The 25,457-nt window shown below is 45.4% G+C and overlaps 2 long non-coding RNA genes across 8 annotated transcripts; one reads left to right on the forward strand and one right to left on the reverse strand.

Moving 5' to 3' along the window:
- Positions 1–1,736: 1,736 nt before the first annotated feature.
- Positions 1,737–15,195, reverse strand: LOC123136872 (uncharacterized). 7 transcript variants are annotated; one of them, XR_006467412.1, is made up of 5 exons: positions 14,666–15,195; positions 11,396–11,732; positions 10,002–10,163; positions 9,158–9,281; positions 1,737–1,851 (listed from the first exon to the last, which is right to left on the reverse strand). It is a non-coding gene; the product is annotated as an uncharacterized lncRNA (long non-coding RNA). The 7 variants fall into 7 exon arrangements; XR_006467417.1 differs by having other exon boundaries at positions 1,760–1,851; positions 9,158–9,319; positions 10,002–10,125; XR_006467411.1 differs by having other exon boundaries at positions 1,760–1,851; positions 9,158–9,319.
- Positions 5,954–7,059, forward strand: LOC123136874 (uncharacterized). The gene is made up of 3 exons (XR_006467418.1): positions 5,954–6,035; positions 6,216–6,256; positions 6,922–7,059. It is a non-coding gene; the product is annotated as an uncharacterized lncRNA (long non-coding RNA).
- Positions 15,196–25,457: the final 10,262 nt, after the last annotated feature.

Consider the following 25,457-nt stretch of genomic DNA (forward strand, 5'->3'; position numbering starts at 1 on the left):
TGGTCAGAACCACGGTTGCAAAGGACCAAGCATAGATACCAGATGAACTTATAACAAGGGGATTATTATTATCACAAGAAGCTTCCATGATAAGTGCCACATCGGGTCCATGGGCATGAACACAAAGTTCAAGGTCGACTCCCACTTCTTCAATGCATAACCTTTCATTCACTCCTCGTTTTTTGAAGAAATTGTAGTGCAGAGGATTTATCTGCCGGAGTACCAGAAGAGTAAGACTCGGGAGAACTCTCGGGTTCACACAGATTATGGAAGGCATAAGTTCAATCCATCGGGGCATTTTTACGAATCTATACAACAAAAAGCCAAGCAAAAGATATGAGTTCAAAAGTAGAGTATCGGAGTCAAAGCAGATGATACAATTTACCGAAGGTATTATGTATCAGGGAAAAACTCACAAGACTTTGGATGTGAAGGACATTGTCGGATAACAACCCAGCAATGGATCTGGCGATTCACGACAGAGTTGATGTGAGTATCGGTAATCAATCAGATGAAGAAGGGGATGTAAAGGCATCGGCTTATAGAAACGTCTGAATGATTCGATGCTTGGGTACAAAGGAATTATGTTTTCAAGACAAAGGATCAGAAGCAGAGGCTCTGATCAAAAGATGAGTAAGTTGAATAGACTTAGAGGTGTACCCGATCAAATCTAGATTGGGCAAGAACCAGTTCATATCTCGAAGGATGTCTGAGCCAGAAAGAAAATTTCCAAGGATTGATTGATGCTTGCGAGTATTCGCACACACGCTGAATCCATAGGAACAAAATGACAACCACCAAGAATTTTAAAGAATATTGCTAGACATATGGAATTAATCCTAATGCAATCAAGAAAGGAGAATCAAGAGCAATAGGTTGCAAAGGATTTTGAAAGATCAGATAGCCTTTTCAGGTATTAGGAAAGCAAATGAACAACTAGGGATGAACGAACCCCGGTTAAGTGAATTATCCGCAGTCCGAAAAGAAGCTGCAAAGCACAAGGCCACAAAGGATTCTCGGAACAACGGAGAGTACTAGTGGTATCTCGTAATAACAGGAGCAACTAGGGATAAAGGTACAAGCAGCAAGGATGTTATTCAGGGGGATTATCGGTGGTCAAGACCTGCAAGGCAGTTGGCACAGGGTCTCGAGAAACATCGAGGAGTATCCGCAGAATCTTCTCGCGAAGCAAGCAATCATCGATAATGTTGGGGTTCTTCGGGAGGAAGTGGGTACGAGAACCTAATGTCAGAATTAGTAAAATGTTTAACCCGAATAGACGAGAGATCAGAGTCCCAGAGTATAGACGAGGAATAAAAGATCCTAATACCACCCAATGGCGAAATGGGCCTGTAAGACACACAGCCAATGTTAGTAAAAAATTTTCAGTGACTAGACTCAACTTCAGCCAAGGAGTTGGAAAGGGGGCTACCTACAGGCAGTCGGCTTTGATACCAACTTGTGACGCCCTCGATTCAATCGTACACTAATTATACACGCAAATGTGTACGATCAAGATCAAGGACTCACGGGAAGATATCACAACACAACTCTAGACACAAGTTAAAATAATACAAGCTTTATATTACAAGCCAGGGGCCTCGAGGGCTCGAATACATAAGCTCGAATACACAAGAGTCAGCGGAAGCAACAATATCTGAGTACAGACATGAGTTAAACAAGTTTGCCTTAAGAAGGCTAGCACAAAAGCAACATTGATCGAAAAGGCAAGGCCTCCTGCCTGGGAGCCTCCTAACTACTCCTGGTCGTCGGCGTCCGTCACGTGGTAGTAGGCACCCTCGGGGTAGTAGCAGTCGTCGGTGGTGTCGCCTGGCTCCTGGGCTCCACCATCTGGTTGCAGCATCCGAGAAGAATGGAAAGAGGTGGAAAAAAGGGAGCAAAGCAACCGTGAGTACTCATCCAAAGTACTCGCAAGCAAGGAACTACACTATATATGCAACATTATCAAAGGAAGGCTGTATATGTGGACTGGGCTGCAGAAATGCCAGAATAGAGAGAAGGCCTAGTCCTATCGAAGACTAGCATCTTCTCGAACCCACCATCTTGCAGGAACAGGAGGGAGTAGAGTAGCATAAAGTAAAGTAGCAGTGGTGTTATCAACCTCGGACGGAGATCCTTTCTCGACTCCCTGCGAGAAAGAAATCCTAGAGCCATACTATCCAGTTATCATCACAATCAAATCCTCATCACCATCCAGTTCTCATCACAAGTATTCAGTTCTAGTTGTATCGATCGGGATACAACTCCAAGTGTCCGTTACCGTAGGACAGGCTATCGATAGATGTTTTCTTCCCTGCAGGGGTGCACCAACTTACCCACCACGCTCGCTTAACTCCGGCCGGACACACTTTCCAGGGTCATGCCCGGCCTCGGCCAAACAATACGCCGCAACCCGACCTAGGCTTAATAGAGAGGCCAGCACGCCGGACTAAACCTATGCCCCCAGGGGTCATGGGCCATCTCCCCGGGAACTCCTGCACGTTGCGAGGGCGGCCGGTGAGCAGACCTAGCTACCTCCTTCAACAAGGCAGGCGCTTACGCAGTCCAACCCGGCGCGCGCCGCTCAGTCGCTGATGTCTATTAAGCTTCGGCTGATGTATACGACACAGAACGCCCATACTATGCCCACGTGATGGTTAGTGCTATCAGGCCAGAGGCCCCTCGGATCAAATATCCAAATCGTAGTGGATTAGGAACGCGCGGTAACAAGCAGAGACTCACGAAAGATGTGACCCCGTTGCCCCGTCTCAAGGACTTGCGGCAAGGGCTAGGAATGCCCGGCCACGCCTCGTAATTATCTCGCGGGCACCCTCCAGGTCAACCCGACTCCACATCACTCGCAATTAAGCTCGCGCGGGTACCCCTCAGGGTCGACCCGTCTTTCCAAGTAACAGTGGTAAAGTCCAAGTATCCGTGTGTCCAAACATTAAGGGGAAAACCCGAGGAATCACCCCCGGTGAATTCCACTCGATGTAATCATCAAGGTGAACGTAAGAGGATCCACCCTCGAGGTTCACACTTGAGGGGTTGCACGACAGAGCCGTATCGGAAGTGGTTAAGGAGGAAATCACCCTCGATGACCACGACCGAATAGCTACACTACAGGGTTAACATCAGAAGTGCTGTAGAGGTCTCACCCTCGGCACTCAATAGTAACACTGCTTGCTCGAGCAACGAAGGGGCGTGATGTGACGTGAGGTGTCGGGTCCTGGTCTTCGATCCCGTTGATTGGGTCTTCTGATAATCCAGCGGGGCAGTCGAGTCAAGTGGGGGGGGGGTCACTGATGGGTCTCTAACCAACCTATACTAAGCAGTTTAGGATAAGCAGGTAAGGTACAACAGTAGGTACAAAAGCAGGCTATGCATCAGAATAGGTGCAAATAATAACAGTAGCAAAATCTAATGCAAGCATGAGAGAATGGAATGGGCGATATCGGGATGATCAAAGGGGGGGGGCTTGCCTGGTTGCTCTGGCAAGGAGGGGTCGTCGTCGACGTAGTCGATCACAGGGGCGGCATCGGTCTCGGGGTCTACCGGAGAGAAGAGGGGGAAGAAACAGTAAATATAATGCAGACATAGCATCACAAAGCGTAACATGGCAATATGTTGTGCTGGGTGTGACCTAACGCATGGCTACACGATATAGGTGAAGGGGGAATTCAACCGGGAATGTATTCCCGGTTCCGGACCCGTGTCACACAGATGACCGGAGGGGAAATGTTCCATGTTCAGCATGCTAGAGGCATGTGACAGCTGAACGGACCGCATTTTCAGATTCGTTGGGTTTTTCTGAGCAACTTTCATATAGAAAACATTTTCATCCGAGTTACGATTTATTTTCTATGAATTTTTAAAGTTTTATTAATATTTGGAAATTATTTATATTAACAGAAATGGAATATGACGTCAACATGACGTAGGAGCGACGTCAGCAGTCAACAGTGCGGTTGATTGGTCAAAATGACCAGTGGGGCCCACTTGTCATGGACAGGGGCCTTAACAGTGTTTACTAAAACTACTATGAGGTTAATTGGCAACTGGGCCCCACATGTCAGTGTCTCATTAAGTTAACTAAATATTTTAAATAAATAAAACATTGATTAAGGGAGTGGGGCCCGCATGTCAGCGGCTGGGGCCTGCCCAGTCAGCACGGTTGACCAGGTCAACGTGGTTAGCTGGGGTCCGGGGACCCACGGGCAGCGACCTGGGGTGGACCCCACGCGGCGCCAGCTCAGCAGAGCCGCCGGAGTTGCTCCGATGAGCCTCCCGCGGTGGCGCTCTCGCCGGAGGCGATCGGGAAACCGCGTACGGGGCACCAAATCGTGCGTTGCAACTTGCGTTAGAACGAGGAGAGCGCACCGCGTCCATTTACGGCGGCGGCGCGGCCCGTAACTGGCTAGAACAACGACGACGAGAGGCCGGGCGGACGCCGGCATTCGGCCGCGGTCGGAAACGAGGCTAGAGGGCACGGGGAGGCACGAGCTCGAGCTCGTTGGGCTCATGGGAGCATGAGGAGCTCGTTGCCGTGTCCTGGTGAGCGCGACAGGGGCTATGGCCACGGCGGCGAGGCGATCCGCGGCGACGGGCTCACGGCAACGGCGTCGAGGTAGCTACGACGAACGAAGAGGCTAACGAAGGGGAGCAGGAGACGGAGAAGCTCACCGCGTGGCTCACACGTAGGCCCGTGACGGTTTAGGAGCTGCAGGCTTCGCCGTAATCGACGACGACGCCGGCAACCGAAGAGGAAGAAGACGACAGCGATCTCGCGTTGCAGAGTTGGGGAGCTCCAACGGGCGGCACTAGTCGATGGAGAGGGCGATGGTGGACCTCGTAGACGTATCGACGAGGTGCGGGTGCGGCGGTGGTCGCGGTGGGGCGAAGTGGCCGGCGACGAGCGCGTCGTGGAGGTGGAGGGAAAGGGGATCTGGGGAGAACCCAGAGGAAAGTGGGGCGATAGAGGAGAGCATGGGAGTGAGTGGGGCACAGGGGAGAGAACCGAGGCGTCTGGGTGTGGAGGCCTTATCCTCCCCCTCGTCGTCGACGGCGAGGCGGTCCGGGGCGACCGCGCCCCTGTAGCGACGGGGTCGGTCGAACAGGGAAGGCGACCCGGGGTAAGGTGGGCCGGCTGGTCCGGATGGGCCAAGGCCCAGGGAGGCAGGGGCTTCCTTTCCCCTTTTCGTTTTCTTTTTAAAACTTTTCTGTTTTCATTTAACAGTAGCCTTTTGCATTTTTTTTTGCAGTAATTATCTTTTGCAAAAATGTGCCACTGGTGAAAACAAATACTAGGGGCAGTGGTGCACTGCCACCATAAGCTTGGGATTTATTTGAATCCATTTGGAATTTTCATAATTGGAGTAGCATTTTAAAATGCTAGAATTTGCACTGGATTAATTGCTACTGCTCATTTTAGTAACATAGTGATGTTCTTTTTCTTAACATCAATTGTTTTGGAATATTTGCTAAATGATGAACATTTTTCCAGCAAGTTTACGCAACTTCAAATTTCACGTTGAATTTGAATAGAATTCAGAGAAGGGATTTGAGCTGAGATATTACCCCAACATGATTAAGCTTTGTAAAACAAGATGACTTGGCACTGATCATAAGGGATTGCTGTAGTGTGATTCTGAGGATGTTACAGTGCATCTGTAGGCTCTAAAAACAAATGTATCTGCCCCCCCTAAATGATTAAACGTGTGGTTTCTGTATTATGCATGCTGACATATGCATTGGTAATCATTATTCAACGGTATTCCTTTTCACTGGAATAAGAACCATGTAATGCTTATGATTTAATCTGGTTATCTAGACAACTAAATGGGTTAAGGCTATGCTTAGTCTCTTTTGGCATATGTAATGCGGGGAAGGAAACCAGTGTGTTTTGATAGGGATTTCTGGAGGTAACATGCCTCTGATTGTATGCACTGAATTTCAGATGCTATCTTGGGTACGACTGAGCAGTCTCGGATATACTTTAACCCAGACATCAACGCAACAAATAACTTGATTATAAGGTACAATCATGATTATCAATGCCTAGCTATTTTTTGATCTTGACTAACACAAAGGGTATAATGTGTAGTTTCAGGGAGCCGTGTAGTTTCAGGGAGCCCCGTTGCTTTCTCATAGAATTTGTTCAGATATAAATTTGCCTATTACCAACAATACATTGAATTATAATTATAATATTGCAGGAACAAATGTCATGTGAAGCAAATAATTTCCTTAGAAAAAAGTAAGCTCCGTTTGCACTATTAATTAGCTTCTTGAGTTATTTTGCTTGACAAGAGAAATGGACTTGTTTTTTCTATGGCCTAATTGAACAGTAAGGGTCTCTCCTACTTTCATTTCTAAGAAAACAACTAAACCTACATACGGACATGCATCTCAATCTCTTGTTTCGAAGTTAAACTGTTTGTAGATACTTTTGATGTACCTTTCGAACCCATAAACTTAATGTTGTGCTTGTAGTGTTGGTTCTGGGTTTAGAATCAATGTAATATGTGGATTGATATCCCACCAACCACAAATCAGAATTTCTTCTTTGGTATTCTCCTGGTTTAGAAAATGTACATTCTGGTTGGGGATTTCCATCGAGAGTGAATGTATAATCCAGCCAACCAACCCAAGATGTTTACCAGCACCATCATGATGATCTTTCTCAGCCTTCTCGGCCCAATCAGTCTTGTAATATTCATCTCATGGTAGGCATGCTCTGCAAAAATGCAGCAACGGCATTTTTTGTCATGTATGTTGAACTTGTGCTATGAACTGTTAGCATATTGGCTCTCCTTGCTTCGACTTTACTTAGGATATTCACTCCAAGGATAGGAAAATCACATACAATTTTCCACATTTACCCCACTGAATTAATTGCCTAACTGTTTAATGATTTTTTAGGAGGGCCAAGAAAAAGACGCAAAAGCATAGCTTGCTCCTTGATTCCAGTTTCTGCAGCCACCATTGATAAGCATGGGATTGAGCAAATGAGTATCAAAAGGAAGTCAAGGAAACTTCGTCCTCTGGGTTGCTTGCGATGTAGTTTTCCAACAGCCTCAGCGCCAAGTTAAAACTTCATCAATTTCGCAAACGGGGATAACACCCATTATTTTCACTTATGTTGAATTGATAGATCCTATAATGGCATGGATAATTGTGATGATGCCATACACAGAAATATACTGCATTTCTGGACATCTAGAAATCTTGTTGCTGGTAGATACCATTGCTGTCAGAAATTAAAATTTCCTAGAACATGTGACCATGAGGCTCCAAGATAAAAATAAAATGAAAGTGAATGTTATTATATTATTCAAGGTGGATGATATTAGAAATTTTATTAGTTGTCGAAGGTGAAGCAGCATGGGTGATGTAGCCGGTTGGCCGTAGTGCGGAGTTATAACATATGTTGTATATTACTTTTCTTCTTCTAGGATTACTGGTCTATTTCGACAAATGAAATTAGTTATTATAAATCTATGTTGATCAATGAAATGAATATATGTTTGTGATCTTGTTCCCACGCTTGACTTGTAGTTGTAAACTTATGCATTTGGGGCTATTAAAACTTATGCATTTGGGGCTATTAAACGGAGGGCTATTAAAGGGAGGCAATTGACGTGCATGTCAAGAGGAGTTATTCGGTGGCAACCCACAGGTATTTAGCTAGATCATCTTACTCGGATACTAATATATAATATTGTTATCTTCACCCAATTCTTGTGTCGGTGCCTTAAAAGATCATCTTAATCGGATACTGATATCACTTATGCAAGAGTCATGTTTGACCATTAAAAGGAATGGCCACGGATCCCCATGGACGCCGCCGCTGCTGCGGATCCCCACGGACATGCAGACGCCGCCGAATAGAGCAGCGCGTGGTCCGTGTAGGCGCAGCAGCAAGCAGGGGGCAAATCGACCTAATGCCAACATATGCAGCTGGCAGCCACCAGCCGGGTGAATCCATCTAATGTAGCAGTAAGCAAGCATTATGTGCACATGCAGCAGGAAGCTGCTCGTACAACATTCAATCAAGTTGCATGGAGTAGCTAGCTAGCTTCACACACGAATATGCATGTGTGTATCCTTCAAGGGTATTCATCTAATAATAATGGGGTTGGGAGGAGTATTATTCACTAATGGGTTGGATCAAACACTTAGTATGCATAGTAGTAATTTTTTGTTTGCAGTTTTGGAAGGCGGGGTCATGATCTGTTTGGCCTCTATGAGGCTCCGCCAGTGCTGGATGGTGAGGAGTGGTGATGTGTAGAGAAGAGAAGGGGCACCTTGCTTGAGATATCTCGATGGGGATTGGGTGTTGTTGCTACTCCTTTTTTTTCTGAACGAGATGTGGCGGTACCGATATGGGCTGAGCAGGGTAGCACGGCAAAAATGCTAATTGCTCCTGACTCTTTTTCATTTGATTGCAGAATATTGTTATTACTTCCATCTCTCGCACTCTTGCAGGCTTTCAAAAGTGAGGCTGGGGCGCGGAGGTGAGGCAAAATTGGCGTGTGAATGTAAGGATTGAAATGTGATAGTTATCTTCTTTCAGTTGTTTGCTTCTGCTTATTGATAGAGATAATTATTCCCTATTTAGTAGAGATGCTGTCACTTATTAATATTGGGAATAATCTATGGTTCATTTGGTGTTCATATCACCATCCTAGCGACCGCTTTGTCCATGGCGTTTTTATCGCATCCAACCAGGTCATTATGAAACGAGAACGCATATCTCCCGGGTTTTTTGGTACCTCCTCCCACTTCACGCTGACCCGCCACTAACCGAAAAATCCACGTACCGAGTCCTCCACCAGCCCTCACGCTCTTCAGTTCGTAACCACCGAAGAAAAAATCTACGATGATTAACATCAACAAACTGGATGCTAGCAAAAATAGAGCATTGCAAGTTTGAACCGTTCTTGGGCCTGTGTGGTAGAAGAACTAAATATTTTGTTTCTTATATAAGGGCAGCGACTTCACTACGTTAGGTTGGATGGTTCGATATTTAGTAACATCAACAAACTGGATGCTAGCAAAGTGATAACATTTGGATGTTTTTGGAAATATAGCATCACGAGCCCAATAAGAGAGAAAAGCAAACATCATTATGAATGCCTTTAGATAATTACTTTACCTTGTGGTTATACTCTGCATTGCGTGCCTGGAGAGCTATTGCTTTCAGATCCAATTTAAAGTCCAGGTTGATAGTCGACACAATATTCTTGCCATCAGATCAGACACCAGAAAGCAGAGTACACCTAGGAGAAATCAGACCAGGAAATAGCTTTGGCTCATACTGTCAAGCAACAATATAAAAAACATCAGTTCTAAAAGGAGGTGAGGCAAAATTGGCGTGTGAATGTAAGGATTGAAATGTGATAGTTATCTTCTTTCAGTTGTTTGCTTCTGCTTATTGATAGAGATAATTATTCCCTATTTAGTAGAGATGCTGTCACTTATTAATATTGGGAATAATCTATGGTTCATTTGGTGTTCATATCACCATCCTAGCGACCGCTTTGTCCATGGCGTTTTTATCGCATCCAACCAGGTCATTATGAAACGAGAACGCATATCTCCCGGGTTTTTTGGTACCTCCTCCCACTTCACGCTGACCCGCCACTAACCGAAAAACCCACGTACTGAGTCCTCCACCAGCCCTCACGCTCTTCAGTTCGTAACCACCGAAGAAAAAATCTACGATGATTAACATCAACAAACTGGATGCTAGCAAAAATAGAGGATTGCAAGTTTGAACCGTTCTTGGGCCTGTGTGGTAGAAGAACTAAATATTTTGTTTCTTATATAAGGGCAGCGACTTCACTACGTTAGGTTGGATGGTTCGATATTTAGTAACATCAACAAACTGGATGCTAGCAAAGTGATAACATTTGGATGTTTTTGGAAATATAGCATCACGAGCCCAATAAGAGAGAAAAGCAAACATCATTATGAATGCCTTTAGATAATTACTTTACCTTGTGGTTATACTCTGCATTGCGTGCCTGGAGAGCTATTGCTTTCAGATCCAATTTAAAGTCCAGGTTGATAGTCGACACAATATTCTTGCCATCAGATCAGACACCAGAAAGCAGAGTACACCTAGGAGAAATCAGACCAGGAAATAGCTTTGGCTCATACTGTCAAGCAACAGTATAAAAAACATCAGTTCTAAAAGAAGGAAAGAGTCTGTGAAAGAAAGAGAAAATATCATACATGATAAAATAGTGCTGACGGACCAGAATTCACATTCTAACCTGGTCGCATGATTCAAAGTTAGATTTTGGCCCGGTATCTATTTAATGTGCACAGTTCACAAAAATAATAATGTTGGATTTTATTTTGTTACAAGCGCCGACAGGCCATGATGCTTGAAGATATGGAGGCGACAAATCTGTGCGGACCCCCTCTTGGTGATAACTCTAGCCAAGCCCCTCTTATGTATATTATTCTTTTGGTTTGACACTAACACTGGAGATGTAGTATTCTACCCTGATCAAGATACCAGCTTAACCACCACCTGATCATTTTGCAATACAACATGCACCAATTTGTGGATAGTTGTTTTGTAATCAATCATCTACTACATCTAAGTAAAACGTTGTTGCGTACATGTAACACACTCCAGCCTTCATTTTTTGCTTAACATTAGCAGAAGATGTGAAATAACAAATCTCACAGCAATCTGAAGCGATCTATTAGCTACTTCATCAGACAACAGACAGAAAGCTAGCTTATTCTCTTTCTTATTATATTTCTTCGTTTCTTTCTTTTTTATAATAAAACAAGCCAGCGGTATGATAAGGTTTTTGGCAGCGAAGTGGAGCATACACATGTGTACGTATATGTGCAAAGCTAGCTGTCCTACTTTATGATGACTTTCATTCCTATTCGAAATGCTCGTGTAGCACATGCAGATCATCTAACATGATGGATTTCAGTTTTAGTTACAACCAATCAAGCTAACATCAGTACAGAGGTTGATTTCCCAGTTCAAAGAAATAGTTGGTTGATTTCCAGTTAAATTATACTCCTCCTTGGCAAACTGGAACTATGATTATCCTAAATCCTACTTCTAGAGTTGTTGCAGATCAACAACTGCTCTGAGTACACGAGCTCTCCCCCTATTTGCAAGATCAGCAGTACAAGCAGTACATTTTCTGAGTATATTTTCAGGGTACTTCAAGCAAGATTACTAAAGTTACTGAAATTTTACTAAAACTGTGCCTACGACTACATCTCCTACTCATAACCTGTACCCATACTCATATAAATAAACTGTACCCTACTCCTAATCTGTACCCAAGCAGTACTACAAATCTGAACCAAATCCTGCAACCAGGAGTAAAGGGATGAGACGGGGGAAGCTCACCACGCGTTGGAGATGCTAGCTACGAAGAGCATCATCGAGCAGGATGTCCTCGAGCAGATGTTCATCGTCGAGCATCACCTCGTTCGCCTTCCGGTCCTGGCGCCAGCCTATGTGCCCGCGAAGGGCTCAGCGCCGATGGGGTCGAGCATGGCCTTGTGGAGCCGCGGCCATGCCAGCACAAGCGGGTACCCAAACTTGTTTGTGAGCAAGGAGTATGCAGCTGGTGTAAGTTCAAAGTAGATACCCCATGATGAAGTCTGCTCTTTTTCGACAAAACAATACAAAGTGCTGCCTGCCTCACCCTTTGTTGCCCTTTTGCACGCTCAAGTCTACCAACCTGGAGATGATGAGAATATGAGGTCAGGAATCAAAGATCAAGAAATGATGGAAGTAAGTTGTGGTCATGGCCAATTCCAAAGATCCCATGCACCTAGCCACAAATGCTATGGATGTGTCCCTCGATGAGTCCAGAACTGAGGATGTGCCTCAGTTATCGGCTGCTGATAATGACATTCTAGTTGCCCCGTTCACGGAGAAGGAGGTTTTCGATGCTATTGCACAGATGAAAAATAATAAGGCTCCTGGACCGGATGGTTTCCCGGCTGAGTTCTATAAGAAGTGCTGGCACATTATTAAGGGGGATCTTCTACCTATGTTTCATGATCTGTTCTCTGGACAGCTTCAACTATTCCACTTGAATTTTGGGACTATCACACTACTTCCTAAGAAGACGGATGCGGTCAGAATTGAGCAATTCAGGCCTATATGTCTCCTTAATGTTAGTTTCAAAATTTTCACTAAGGTCGGGACTAACAGGCTCACACAGATTGCGCATTCTGTGGTGCAACAGTCCCAAACCGCTTTCATGCCGGACAGAAATATCCTTGAAGGGGTGGTAGTCCTGCATGAAACGCTCCATGAAATCCACTCCAAAAAATTAGATGGAGTAATTTTTAAAGTGGATTTCGAGAAAGCGTATGACAAGGTCAAATGGCCATTTCTCCAACAGTCTTTGCGTATGAAAGGCTTTGATGAAGCCTGGCGCAGACAGGTTCAATCATTTACGCAAAAAGGTAGTGTGGGAATTAGAGTTAATGATGACATAGGTCACTATTTCCAGACACATAAAGGCCTAAGACAAGGAGATCCGATGTCCCCTATCTTGTTTAACATAGTGGTGGATATGTTGGCAGTCTTGATAGGAAGGGCTAAGGAAAATGGTCAAGTAGGTGGATTGGTGCCTCATCTTATTGATGGAGGTGTTTCTATCCTACAATACGCTGATGATACAATCATCTTTATGGAGCATGACTTGGCTAAGGCAAGAAATATGAAGCTGGTGTTATGCCTATTTGAACAATTGACCGGGTTAAAGATAAACTTTCATAAGAGCGAGCTGTTCTGTTTTGGTAGGGCCAAAGATGAACAGGATGCTTATAGGCAATTGTTTGAATGTGAGTTGGGAGAGCTACCATTCTCATACTTGGGAATTCCTATCCACCATCGTAGGCTAACGAACAGAGAATGGAAGTGCATCGAGGACCGATTTGAGAAGAAACTGAGCTGCTGGAAGGGCAAGCTCATGTCATATGGAGGCCGATTAATCCTAATTAATTCGGTGCTCACAAGTATGCCGATGTTTCTTCTCTCGTTCTTTGAGGTACCAGTTGGTGTTAGGAAGAGACTGGACTTCTATAGATCGCGGTTCTTTTGGCAGGGTGATGAGCTTAAAAGAAAATATAGGCTTGCTAAGTGGGATATCATCTGTAGACCGAAAGACCAAGGGGGTCTAGGTATTGAGAATCTAGAAATTAAGAATAAATGCCTTCTTAGCAAGTGGCTGTGGAAGCTTTCGTCGGAAAATGATGCTATATGGGCTCAAATCCTTCGCGGCAAGTACCTCCAGTCAAAAACCTTGTCACAGGTCACAGTAAGGCCTACCGACTCGCCCTTCTGGAAGGGTCTCATGAAGGTCAAGCAGGCTTTGTTTAATAGGACAAAGTTTGTTGTTGGAAACGGCACGAGTACACGTTTCTGGGAAGATACTTGGCTCGGTGACACACCCTTAGCCATCCAATATCCCTCTTTGTACCGCATTGTTCAACGACGTGAGGTGTCCGTTGCATCGGTCTTTCAATCTATCCCCCTTAATATACAGTTCAGACGAGTGCTAGCGGGCAATCGTTGGGAAGAATGGCTCCGTCTGGTTAGGAGACTGATGGAAGTGCAGCTTTCTCAACAACCCGATGAATTACGCTGGAAGTTGACTAAGTCTGGAGTATTCACGGTTAAATCAATGTATATTGATGTAATTAATTTGAACTCCATTCCTACGTCCAAACATGTGTGGGATGTCAAAGTTCCTTTGAAAATAAAAGTGTTTATGTGGTTTGTCCATAAACAAGTAATTTTAACTAAGGATAACTTGATGAAGCGTAATTGGACAGGACCTACTAGGTGTAGTTTCTGCGATCGGGATGAGACTATTAAACACCTATTTTTTGATTGCCCGCTGGCCAAGGTACTTTGGCAGACGGTCCACATTGCTTTCAATATCAAACCCCCGACTTCTGTTTATGCGTTCTTTGGGACATGGCTTAATGGGTTTGAGTCTAACGTAGCGAGACATATTCGGGTTGGGGCTTGTGCTTTGTTGTGGACTATCTGGAATTGCAGAAATGATTTGGTCTTTAACAGAATATCATGTATACAATTTTTGCAGGTTTTATTCCGGACTACGGCACTGATTCGTTCGTGGTCGCCACTCACCCAGACGGAGGCCAGGGAGCATTTGGTTACTGGGTCTGTCCGCTGGAGATGGTAGCTCGGGATATCTTCAACCGGTTTGGATGGCGGTCATGTAATAGGATAGGCATTTAGTGTTCCTATCTACTTTACCCAGCCGGTTGTGGCATCTTGATTTGGCTAGTTGTTGTTTCTAGCCTTTTTTGGCTCTGTGTGAGCTTTTTCTACTTTTCTACGACCATTGGAATCATGTTGGCACTACTTCATTTTTTAATAAGAGGGCCATATGCATCGTGCTGATGCAGAGGCCGGGGTTTTTTCCCCCTTTTCGAAAAAAAAAAGTTGTACAACAAACAGCTTGCTTATTGATTCAATAATTCTATTTTTTTCCTTGTGCTAGCTAAATGTGTGAATATAAAGCGACTTTATATATTGCTTAATGATTTAAATTCTCAACAAAAGTGTGCAAACCATAAACCAAACCACTTCACAGGGGATTAAGAGAGCGAGGGGAAGGGAGATTACCTGAACGCCGTACTTGATAACAGTGCCGACGAGCTTTCCCGTCATGTACGCGGCGAGCTTGTCCATCCTATACGCCTCGTCTCGTGCTCGCGCACCGCTGCCTCTCCTCCGCGCTTCCCTCCAGTCTCGCCGCGAGCTCCTTCGATCTCGCCCGCATGCTCCGACTGCTGCCTCCTCCGCTCGGGCGCCGCCCTCTTCCCATCCGCCAGCTCCTCCGGCAGCGTCCCCATGAGGAAGGAAAAGGTTGCTGCCTCCTCCACCAGGGGCCGCCCTCTTCCCGTCTATCAGCCTCGCCGCCGCGCCGGCTCTGCCGGCCTCGTCCCCAAGTGGAAGACGCGACCTGTTGCCTCCTCCGCCGCGCGTTACTGTTCGCCGTGGCCAGCATCTGAGGGTAGGGGAGGTCGGCCTGGAGGTCTCATCCTATGCACAAGGCGGCGGGGAGCCGGAGCTCGCTGGATCGGATCTGGCAACGGGTGGTGGGAGGCGGAAGAGTCTGGACTCCGGAGAGCTCGAGACAGAGCTGAGCCTGAGTGAGGTAGTAGCAGACTAGCAGCTACTTCTACTAGCTTCTTCTCTTATCTTTTTCCTTTTTTTAGGTAGGAACAACGTTGGTCGGTTTTTTTTTTGGGGGGAAGCAAGTTTTATTGCTTACGTGTGCGTGGGCATGTCACCCCAAGCACAGCCAGCCACAATGGGCGGAACATCGGACTCCCAGTACAGAGTTTCGGAGTTAAAACAACACTGACCAATCTTAGCTAATTCGTGGGCTACAGTATTGGCCTCATGACGATAGGCTCGGACCTCGCTGAATGAGAATCACATCTTCATTTGAAGCTTCAAGTCCTCTATGACTGGAGCGTATGGCGACGACTCGGCACGGGCAAAGTCCAGCGCTTCTTCTAGCAGTTTGGAATTTGTTTCAAAAGCCACCCGTAGCATACCATGATCAGCAGCTATGGTGATAGCACATTCCATTGCTCTTAACTCCGCCCCAAAAGCATCAAAGATAGCATTGGTACTTCCTGCACCTGCATGAAGAATATTTTCATGGCTGTTACGAGCAACAACACCCCTTCCGCACGAGCATCACCAGCATTGAAAGCTCCATCCACATTAAGCTTTATGATATCATCAAGTGGCGGTCTCCAGCGTGTGCCAGTTTTGGCTTTCACATCCTTGCCAAAAAAAATCAGCATATTCAAGGCTATAGCTCTTCGTTCGCCGAACGGTTTCCTCAGCTAACAGAGGAAGCTCACCTTCCCGTACCTTGTTACGGTTCTACCACCACTGCCACCACATGGTTAAAATCATGACTCTCTCTTGCTCATGTAAGGCCCATAACATATCCAATGTCTCATGTACTGAATGTGCTGCTTCAAGTTGCGCCCGGACATGTTCCATATCAAGCGATCGCCACAGCACCTTAACCGCTTTGCATTTGACAAACAAATGAGCCCCATCTTCATCCATCCGACCGCAGAAGAAACACTTGGTGTTGTCAAGTTTGACACCACGGTTTGTCAGATTTATGCAGAGGGCTAGCAAATTATGTTCCAGATGCCATACGAACATTCTGATGTTATGTGGACACGGCAATGACCAGATACGCTTCCATGATTAGTCAGGGAAATAATTCAGATCACGAGCTACCATAGTACTGCGGCCGGTGCTCCTTCCTTTACGTTCCTTCTCTAGCTGGACATGAAGTTTGTATCCACCTCTGACAGAATGTCTTCCTCTCCCATCAAAGTGTCAGGCAGTAAAATCATCTACGCCTTGTCTCTGCGGGATCTGAAGAATATGCTTTACATCATCAGGCCATAAAATGTCTTTGATTAGAGATTCATCCCAACCTCCAGTAATTGGGCAAATCAGCTTGTTGACGTGGGTTAGAATAGTGGGGGAGCCAGGATTGGACCAAGCCCCGAGCCAAAAAAACGTCACAAGGGAAAATCTTAATGTCCATAAGGGTTTTAGCTACCTCAAAAGATACCCCATACAAAAATGTCTCAGTTGCATGAAAAAATTATAATTTAAACTCAATGCTTAACAATGCAACGAAATAGATAAAAACATGATAAAAACTTCAAAGAACAGTAGATGATGAAAGAGTACCAAATCAATGGTTTGCTTCATCAGTGCCTCGCATAACCTCGTCAGTGGTGGAAGAAGAGTCAACACCTTCAAGGCATCGAAAGCAAAATATCATAAGAGAAGCATCAAGTGAAATAATTACTGTCGGTACATATTTAAAAACTTACCACTTCGACGAGGTGAGAGCCCTTTGCGAGACCTATATGATTGAAAGCGATATACAATATCATCATCAACAACAGTTGCAAAATACATCTCGCTCAATATAGCAAACCATCCTATAATTCAGCCAATCATCACTCATCCTATTCCTCAACTCTGTCTTGATAATACTCATTGCTGAGGAAGCTCTTTCCACTGACACGGTTGCAACAGGAAAAATCAATGCCAACTCAATGAGGCGATATACCAAAGGAAAAATGATGTGTCTACCAGTCTGAACCATCTTCACAGCAAGATTACCAAGGTCATTACAACTTAAAATATCTGGATTAGCTCTCACATTAGTGATGAATGTTCCAAGCTGATTTCTAAGGACAAAAGAAATCTCATATGTGGAGAAGTCATCAGCATACAACTTAGCAAGTTCAACAAGTTTGTCTTCATCAAAATTAGCAAATAATTTCCTTGGATCAAGACAAGCAATGCATCTTAACAATTGAGTAGATCTTTCAGCAAAGCGGTTATTTAACTCAGTAATAACTTGGTCATGCACAACATTGAATAATTCATATCTGAAGCGATGAAAATAAGTTACCATTGGACCACCACGCCCCCTTGATCAACCTCGAGTAGGAATTGTATCATCCATGTTAGGCAATATAATGTTATGCTTAACACAAAAGTCATTTTCTCTTCCAAGAGTTGATCCCAACAATTTTCTCTTAAGTCTTGAAGTTTCTGCAATGTGACACCAATCAAACTCACTGCAAGAATAATATTTTGATCTTTCCTTTGCAAACATTGTGACAACTCATTAGTCTTCCCCAATAGTTTCACATATTGGGGAGCGGGTGGCGGCCGAGCGGGGAGCGGGGCAACGACGTGCGGCGCGGGGCGGAGGCGAACGGAGTGGGGCGGCGACATGCGGTGCGAGGCAAAGTCGGACGGAACGGGGCGGTGGCTGGACCGGAGAGGAGGCGGACGGAGCGGGGCCGGGCGAAGGATGGACCGGAGACGGGCAGGGTCAGGGCGGGGCGGAGGCGGCCGGAGCGGAGGCGAACGCGATGGGGTGGCGCAGCGGCAGGCGGCAGCCTAGGCAAGGTGGAATTAGTGGCGGGGATCTGGATCTACGGTGGGGCGAGGCCTTAGAAACTCTTGCAAACTATTTCAAGAGCCCGTGGCAACGCACGGGCACTCTACTAGTTATAATAAGAGTGCAGACGCTCCTCCATCTGGTTCCTAGTACTAGTATAGTACATACCTCTATAGACTATAGTAGTAGTACTAGTACTACTAGTAAACTTTGCGCTTGGTTGTTCGCCTATTCGGGAAGTCGAACAATAATAGCACTAGTAGTATAGTGTATGCTTCTGGCAATCTAACACCGAATTAACTGTTGCACGTCCACCGCCTAAGCGAGGGAGAGCTTGCATTAGTCAAAAGTTTCTCCTTGTCCTGCGAGCCACCGCGCGCAAGCTTTTCCCGTCATGCAACCTTCTCCTTGTTCGGCAAGTTGACGGGACACAACAAAGTAATGCTAGTCCATACTGCCTCCTCTCCGGTTAATATGGCTTAATTTCAAACGAGATAAATACACTGTCTGTCACTGTATATTTGTAAAATTACGGTCAGTGGACTTCATAATACGCTCATTGTGCTCAATATATATATTTTCCGGTGTTTATACGGTCACTAGCTCACCCTGACTGAGTATGTGTGTGCATGCCCGTGTAGGTTGAGCACTTGAGCGTGACCGTGTGTGTTCCGTCGTGTGCTCGGACATGCATGCATTAGGGCATCGCGCGCATTTTTGCGTGCATGTGTACGTGTGACTATTGCATACATGTAGGGGGAGTACGTGTAGGGGCCACTAAGGACCAGTCAAATCACACAGTAAGTTAGTCGGAAGAAGCAACCATCATTTCACTCTTCAATGACACGTACGCAATATAAAATGGTTGATATGGAGAGAAAAAGGAAACCACTATATATACACTAGCAGGAGCCTAAGCTACAAGCCTGCTTGCTTAGGTTGCTCTCTTCACAAGCATAGAACGACGGGCCTGATCCCGCGGCTGGGGGAAGGGAACAATGTTCTGCGTAGACGCGGTTGACATCAGTGAGGGAGAAAACCCACAGTCGGTGCGTCCCAATCGGGGGTCACCGCGGTATGGGCCGATGCCGCGTCCCAACCGCCCTTCTAGCTACAGCCCGACGTCCCAGGTAGTCCATCTTCCTTTTGGAGCCGGCTTGCTCCACTGCCGTAGCTCCATCTCCATGTCGATCTTTCTCTATTTCTACCGGCTTCTACTTGTGATGAGTTTATGTCTCATGAACTAGTGCCAGTACTATTATTCTAATCACACTTCTTCAATATCTTTGCCATCAGGGATGCTCAGGTCGATTTTAGTGGAACTGCACAAAAGCATCGTATGATCCGAGGGTGCCAGCCGTCTTTCCTTCGACAGGTTCTACCTGGCCAGAAAATTAAATCATGTTTAGGGTTTAAGTCATAGTGACCCCATCAGTAGTTTTTCTTTCGTACATGCTCTCACAACTTTTTTCTTTAGTTGTGAAGTAAATATTGGCTATGATCTATGAATTATTGAGATGCATCAGCATGCGTGTTAGTTTTCCTTTGTATTTGATGGAATGTTTTAACGGGGCAACCTTGGAATATGAATGAAAATGGAGTGGAAAGTTTCCGTTTTTCCGGAGAAAAAATGGAAGCGAAGAGAAACCAACGTTTCGTTTCGTTGGATCACACCATCGAGCAAAACCAACGTCTAAATTACATCTGTCATGTTCGTGTCTCACCCTCCTCCTCGGCTCGACCCCACATGGTCGCTCGGCATGCCACTCACCGCAAACTGAGTATACGATAACTTTCCCGCCTGCTTGTCGATGGATCGCGCCATGGAGTACTAGCACTACTGGAAGAGATTGACGAGTTGGGGGAGGACAACTAGCTGTAGCATGGACTCCCAAGAACTTTTTACATGCATGCTGTAGCCAGCTATTGCAACATTTAAACGCGGAGCAGTCGTGTGCACCCAGAAGTAGCCATTACTATCTTATATCTTTTGGCATGAAAATGTGTAACACTACGATCGAGATTCAGTAAACCATTCATTTTAGGTGCAAGACCGTTGAAGGTATTATTCAAATAAACAGAGTAACCATTATTCTCCTTAAATGAATAACCGTATTGCGATAAACATAATCCAATCATGTCTATGCTCAACGCAAACACCAAATAACAATTATTTAGGTTTAACACTAATCTTGATGTTAGAGGGAGCAGGCGATGCTTGATCACATCAACCTTGGAAACACTTCCAACATATATCGTCATCTCACCTTTAGCTAGTCTCCGTTTATTCCATAGCCTTTTATTTCGAGTTACTAACACTTAGCAACCAAACTGGTATCTTAATACCCTGGTGCTACTAGGAGTACTAGTGAAGTACATATTTAATACAATGTATATCCAATATACTTCTGTCAACCTTGCCAGCCTTCTTATCTACCAAGTGTTTAGGGTAGTTCTGCCTCAGTGACCGTTCCCTCATTACAGAAGCACTTAGTCTCGGGTTTGGGTTCAACCCTGGGTTTCTTCACTAGAGCAACAACTGATTTGCCGTTTCATGAAGTATCCCTTCTTGCCCTTGCCCTTCTTGAAACTAGTGGTTTTACTAACCATCAACAATTGATGCTCCTACTCGATTTCTACTTTCATGGTGTTAAACATCGCGAATTGCTCAAAGATCATCATGTATATCCCTGATATGTTATAGTTCATCAAGAAGCTCTAATAGCTTGGGGGCAGTGACTATGGAGAACCATCACTATCTCATCTGGAAGATTAACTCCCACTCGATTCAAGTGATTGTAGTACTCACACAATCTGAGCACATGCTCAATGATTGAGATTTTCTCCCTTAGTTTGCAGGTCAAGAAACTTGTCGGAGGTCTCATACCTCTTGACGTGGGCACGAGCCTGAAATCCTAATTTCAGGTCTTGGAACAACTCATATGTTCTGCAACGTTTCAAAAATGTCTTCGGTGCCTTAATTCTAAACCGTTTAACATAACGCACTAAACTATCACGTAGTCATCAAAATGTGTATGTCAGATGTTTGCAACATCCACAAACGACGCTCGAGGTTCAGCACACCGAGCGGTGCATTAAGGACATAAGCCTTATGTGCAGCAATGAGGACAATCCTCAGTTTACGGACCTAGTCCGCATAATTGCTACTATCAACTTTCAACTAAATTTTCTCTAGGAACATATCTAAAACAGTAGAACTAGAGCGCAAGTTATGACATAATTTGCAAAGACCTTTTGACTATGTTCATGATAGTCAAGTTCATCTAATTATTTAATGAACTCCCACTTAGATAGACATCCCTCTAGTCATCTAAGTGATACATGATCCGAGTCAACTAGGCCGTGTCCGATCATCACGTGAGACGGACTAGTCATCATCGGTGAACATCTTCATGTTGATCGCATCTGCTATACGACTCATGTTCGACCTTTCGGTCTCTTGTGTTCCGAGGCCATGTCTGTACATGCTAGGCTCGTCAAGTCCACCTAAGTGTTTTGCATGTGTAAATCTGGCTTACACCCGTTGTATGCGAACGTTAAAATCTATCACACCCGATCATCACGTGGTGCTTTGAAACAACGAACCTTTGCAACGGTGCACAGTTAGGGGGAACACTTTCTTGAAATTTTATGAGGGATCATCTTATTTATGCTACCATCGTTCTAAGCAAATAAGATGCAAAACATGATAAACATCTCATGCAATCAAATAGTGACATGATATGGCCAATATCATTTTGCTCCTTTTGATCTCCATCTTCGGGGCGCCATGATCATCATCATCACCGGCATGACACCATGATCTCCATCATCTTGTCTTCATGAAGTTGTCTCACCAACTATTACTTCTACTACTATGGCTAACGGTTTAGCAATAAAGTAAAGTAATTACATGGCGTTATTCAATGACATGCGGGTCATACAATAAATTAAGACAACTCCTATCGCTCCTGCCGGTTGTCATACTCATCGACATGCAAGTCGTGATTCCTATTACAAGAACATGACCAATCTCATACATCACATATATATCATTCATCACATCCTTTTGGCCATATCACATCACACGACATATGCTGCAAAAACAAGTTAGACGTCCTCAAATTGTTGTTGCAAGTTTTTACGTGGCTGCTATAGGTTTCTAGCAAGAACGTTTCTTACCTACGCCCAAACCACAACGTGATATGCCAATTGCTATTTACCCTTCATAAGGACCCTTTTTATCGAATCTGATCCGACTAAAGTGGGAGAGACAGGCACCCGCTAGCCACCTTATGCAACTAGTGCATGTCAGTCGGTGGAACCTGTCTCACGTAAGCGTACGTGTAAGGTCGGTCCGGGCCGCTTCATCCCATGATGCCGCCGAATCAAGATAAGACTAGTAATGGAAAGTAAAATGACAAAATCGACGCCCACAACAACTTGTGTTCTACTCGTGCATAGAAACTACGCATAGACCTACCTCATGATGCCACTGTTGGGGAACATAGCAGAAATTCAAAATTTTCTACGCATCACCAAGATCAATCTATGGAGAGACTAGCAACGAGAGAGAGGGGAGTGCATCTTCATACCCTTGAAGATCGTGATGCGGAAGCGTTACAAGAATGCGGTTGGTGGAGTCGTACACGCAGCGATTCAGATCGCGGTTGATTCCGATCTAAGCGCCGAACGGACGGCGCCTCCGCGTTCAACACACGTACAGCCCGGGAACGTCTCCTCTTTCTTGATCCATCAAGGGGAGAGGAGAAGTTGAGGGAAAACTCCAGCAGCACGACGGTGTGGTGGCGATGGAGCTCGTGGTTCTCCGGCAGGGCTTCGCCAAGCACTACGGAGGAGGAGGAGGTGTTGGACGAGGGAGGGGGCTGCGCCAGGGAAGAGGTGCGGCTGCCCTCCCACCCCTCCACTATATATAGGGGCAAGGGGAGAGGGGGAGGCGCCTTAGGGTTTCCCCTAGGGGGCGGCGGCCAAGCAGATTGGATCTTCCTAGGGAAAATCCTAGGGATACTTGCCCCCCAAGCCAAGCATGTGGAGGCTTGCCTCCCAAGCCGGGTGGAGGCGCCCCACCTCCCCAAGTAACGTGGGAAAGGTTGTGGGGGTGCACCACCCCTTAGTGGGCTGGTTTTCCCTTCCCCTTTGGCCCATGAGGCCCTCCAACACTTGTCGGGGCTCCCGAAACACCTTTCGGTCATGCTGGCCATAGCCTGGTACCCCCAGAACACTTCCGGACTCCAATACCCTTCGTCCAATATATCAATCTTCACCCACGGACCATTCCGGAACTCCTCGTGACATCCGGAATCTCATCCGGGACTCCGAACTACCTTCAGTAACCACATACTATTTCCCATAACAACTCTAGCATCACCGAACCTTAAGTGTGTAGACCCTACGGGTTCGGGAACCATGCAGACATAACCGAGACATCTCTTCGGCCAATAACCAACAGCGGGATCTGGATACCCATGTTGTCTCCCACATGTTCCACGATGATCTCATCAGATGAACCACGATGTCAAGGATTCAAGCAATCCTGTATACAATTCCCTTTGTCAATCGGTACGTTACTTGCCCGAGATTCGATCGTCGGTATCCCAATACCTCGTTCAATCTCGTTACCGGCAAGTCACTTTACTCGTTCCATAATGCATGATCCCGTGACTAACTATTTAGTCACATTGAGCTCATTATGATGATGCATTACCAAGTGGGCCCAGAGATACCTCTCCGTCATACGCAGTGACAAATCCCAGTCTCGATTCGTGCCAACCCAACAGACACTTTCAGAGATGCTTGTAGTGTACCTTTATAGCCACCAGTTACGTTGTGACGTTTGGTACACCCAAAGCATTCCTACGGTATCCGGGAGTTGCACAATCTCATGGTCTAAGGAAATGATACTTTACATTAGAAAAGCTTTAGCAAACGAACTACACGATCTTTGTGCTACGCTTAGGATTGGGTCTTGTCCATCACATCATTCTCCTAATGATGTGATCCCGCTATCAATGACATCTAATGTCCATGGTCAGGAAACCATGACCATCTATTGATCAACGAGCTAGTCAACTAGAGGCTCACTAGGGACATGTTGTGGTCTATGTACTCACACATGTATTACAGTTTCTAGTTAATACAATTATAGCATGAACAATAGACAATTATCATGAACAAGGAAATATAATAATAACAATTTTATTATTGCCTCTAGGGCATATTTCCAACACCAATGGCGATTGGCGGGAGCAAAAAACATAAAGACCCCTTTCGGGGAAAGAGTAGCGAGATAGCAATGTAGGGCCACCCTGCTCTTTTGTTTTTTGGTTCTGTTTTTATCTCCCACCCATATGATCGCATGGTCAGACTTTGTTCCCTCTCTCCTCTGCTAAATCAATGAAGCCAACAATTTGCTGGATCTTTCAAAAAAAGATCATCACCGATATCGGAATTCTTTTAAACTCATATTACTTGACATTCTTCTTTGGATCATAATCCCCCATGACCCGCAACAATTTCCTCTTCCCCGAGTGCTGACAAAAAGTGAACATAAATACATTGTCTCCCAAGACCTTGAAGTCTAGCCCCCTCAATGGGCACCAAGCTCACCCAAGTGCAGTCACCATACATTTTGCATATGCTGGTTTGTCGGACATCAGTTTCACAGTTGCTCGCGGATCCCCCTGTCGGTGTCAAAACCAGCCAATCTCGGGTAGGGGGTCCCGAACTGTGTTTCTGAGGATCGAAGGTAATAGGAGACGGGGGACACGATGTTTTACCCATGTTCTGGCCCTCTTAATGGAGGTAATACCCTATTCCTGCTTGATTGACTTTGATGAGTATAGGGGTTACAAGAGTTGATCTACCTCGAGATCGTAATGGCTAAACCCTAGATGTCTAGCATGTATGAATTCTGATAGCCTCTACAGACTAAACCCTCCGGTTTATATAGACACTAAAGGGGTCTAGGGTTGTACAGAGTCAGTTTACAGAGGAAGGAATCTACACATCCGGATGCCAATCTTGCCATCCACGCAAAGGAGAGTCCCATCCGGACACGGGGAAAGGTCTTTTGCCTTGTATTTTCACGGCCCATCAGTCCGGCCCATGTCATATAGCCCGGACGCCCAAGGACCCCTTAATCAAGGACTCCCTCAGTAGCCCCTGAACCGGTCTTCAACGACGAGGTATTCAGCATGCAGCTTGTCTTCGGCATTGAAAGGCGGGTTCCTCCTCCAAATAGTTCAAAGTAATCTTCTGAATAAAAGAACTATATCTGGCTCTGTATACTAGTCGCAACCCTCAACCTTGAAGGCAAAAACACTTCATCAAAATAAGGTCTGTCAACTGACAACCCTTTCGGCGAAATGTCACGTCTGGCCTCTTTATCATTTCGAACCGTTTTTTGGACTCCCGCTTCGCGTT

This window comes from Triticum aestivum, chromosome 6B (genome assembly GCF_018294505.1).
Source record: "Triticum aestivum cultivar Chinese Spring chromosome 6B, IWGSC CS RefSeq v2.1, whole genome shotgun sequence".
Lineage (NCBI taxonomy): Eukaryota > Viridiplantae > Streptophyta > Magnoliopsida > Poales > Poaceae > Triticum > Triticum aestivum.